This window comes from Eutrigla gurnardus, assembly GCF_963514095.1.
Source record: "Eutrigla gurnardus genome assembly, chromosome: 19".
Classification (NCBI taxonomy): Eukaryota; Metazoa; Chordata; class Actinopteri; order Perciformes; family Triglidae; genus Eutrigla; species Eutrigla gurnardus.
The window spans coordinates 148,014-150,576 of NC_139930.1; the positions used below are offsets into that span (position 1 = coordinate 148,014).

The 2,563-nt window shown below is 41.9% G+C and overlaps 1 long non-coding RNA gene across 1 annotated transcript; it reads right to left on the reverse strand.

Annotated features, from left to right (window-relative positions):
* Window positions 1–538: 538 nt before the first annotated feature.
* LOC311029827 lies at window positions 539–1,125 on the reverse strand. Its single transcript, XR_014598916.1, has 3 exons — window positions 877–1,125; window positions 732–797; window positions 539–638 (listed from the first exon to the last, which is right to left on the reverse strand). It is a non-coding gene; the product is annotated as an uncharacterized lncRNA (long non-coding RNA).
* Window positions 1,126–2,563: the final 1,438 nt, after the last annotated feature.

A 2,563-nucleotide genomic window follows, 5' to 3' on the forward strand; every position in this document is an offset into this window, starting at 1 on the left:
AATTACCGGCAGGTGATCCATGGGGTTCGTTGATGATGGTGGGAACCAAGTGGCAATAACATAGCTGTCTGCAGCAAACACATTCTCTACTCTCTGTAACACAGAGTTTGTTAATCTTTTACTGTCAAAATATATTGATTGTTGAACTATACTATCCAATCCATTTGAATTAAATATTTCACAAGAGGTATGCTACCTTCTCGATCACTTTAAGACAACAGTTCAGGATCTAGTAAAACACATAAACAGAAATTATCAAAAGATTTTGAAAAAACTACATAATCCATATCAGCACAGCACATTCTCTATGCCTACCGTTCCATCAATGTCCCGCTCCAAACCCAGACTCCAAAAGTCAAAGCGGGTAAGGATGATGTTATTCACCATTGCAAGGTGCTGAGTAGGACTTTTGGTCTCATGATCCAAGACCTGAAACAGCTAGTGGAAGAAAACAAAGGGTTCATACATGCATGTGATTATATGAATGACATTCATAGATAACCACAGTGGCACAATGTTTGACTTTACCAGTTGTTCCTGGCTGTCTTGGAGTTCCTGTCCCCAGCATGCTTTATGTGCTGACAACTTGTGGAGACTAGTGAAGTCTCCATGAGGTCTCTGCTCACTGCCATCATTTACTAGTGAAAAAAGCAACAACAGAAAAGTAAAAATTAAGTGTGAATTGTCACATTTCTCCTTTGAATGATGTGTAATATAGAGCAATGACTCACACTCTTGAGACTCTGCTTGTTCTTTGACAGATGACCCTGTTGTCATTCCAGCTGATGGGGAATGAGCTATTGAAAGAAATGTAACATAAATGATTGTCTAAAGTAGATGAAAACAACAAATGTGCGTACATTTTCAATAGCATACCTAAGACGACCCTTCCATGGCTGTCACACTGCATTACAACATCTGGAGGAACAATCTTGCTGTACTGTCTTTTCATTTTTTGGTTCCTTGCGATGTTGTAGTGATGGAGTATATTTCTTTGTAGAAATATGTGTGTTGATGGGGTTGTCACATTCAAAAAGTAGTTGTTCTTTCTCATCCCCGAAAACAGCTGCTCCACACACTGGCTGTTAATAAGACCAGCAAGCTCAGGCACAAGCTCCAGCTTTCTCAGAACCTCCCTCTGGTCTTTGCTGTTGCCCTGGTGGAACACATAATTTAAAGCAAAATGCTGTGAGGACCCAGTGAGAGGGTGGCTATCTTTGTCAGCTGGCATCTTAGGAAGTTTCAGCCAAGGCATGTTGACATGAACCTTGCCCTCTGAGGCCTGATCAACGTTCTCTGGGGTGGGATCCAGTAACCTGCCTTGAAAAGGGGCAAAGATTCCTGGCTGTCGGCGGTTGGCATGCAGTGCCAGCCCCCTGGCATAATCGTACACTGACACATTGGGAAAGTGTTTCCAGGACAGCAAGAGATCCACAAAGTCACGTGGACTCTCTGCTCTAAGGTTGAATTTCACTGAATACACAACCCCACATGGACAGGTGATGACTGCCCAACCACCTGTGAAACAACAGAAAAAACAGTAATAACTGACATTAGCAGTATGTAGCTAACCTACATAACTACATAATGATACTGTTATTTCTTTAACACAACAACATAAAACAAAGTAGAATTATTTTAAACATTCCATATCATATCACTTACCAGAGGCACCCCACACCTTCTCAAACACCTTGTTGTAGGTGACTCTGTTAGACATCTTCTCAGACAGTCTCATGACAAGATCCACCTTGGACCCTTTGTCGTCCACACCACACTGTTTGCACAGTGCCCTGACCTCCTGTACCTGATGTGAAAATGCAATGAAGTTGATATTGTTAATACAGCATAGACTTACTTTTTTTAAGCACAAAGAAGTGGATTTTGCATATTTCATAAACTAATTCACCTTCAAGTTCACCAGCTCATCTGTGAGCCGCTCCTCATCAATTTTCTCATTGCCATCATCGTCATTCTCCCCATCATTTGGCATTTTGGGGCTTCGCATTTTTTCAAACTCTGTGTTTAACACTGAATTTGACCTCCGGGTGTGTGGACCAATCCAGGGGGCCCAGTGATGGTAACTCGGGGGCACAACAAAAGGGTTCTTCCGACCACCTTTGTGAAAAAATATGATGAGTATTAACTATTATTATCACAAAATTAAACACATTAATATACTCTCTCTCCAACTGTTCTTAAAGTGTAAGTTTGGCGGAAATTGAAAATAAAGCTATTTTCTGAATGAAAATACATCAACTAAGCCGTGGAGGAAGTAATTTTCGCTCATCACGCAGTTCAGAGCTAGCACGGGCGGGAGCTAGAGTCCAAAATCGCAAACAGTGGGTTAGCATGGGGCCAACAGCCACACGCTTTCAAAATCGCATTTTTAAACCACTAACATTGCTCAAAACAGCGCCAAACCTCGTCAGCAGCTTGCTCTGGGTGTCTACACATAAAACGAAGCACCAACAACTCAGTTCATGAACCCGAAGTTTATAACAGAAGACAGTTAAGAACACTCACCAATTCTACCCCTGCCAGCTCCTCGCGAAGGATAGTC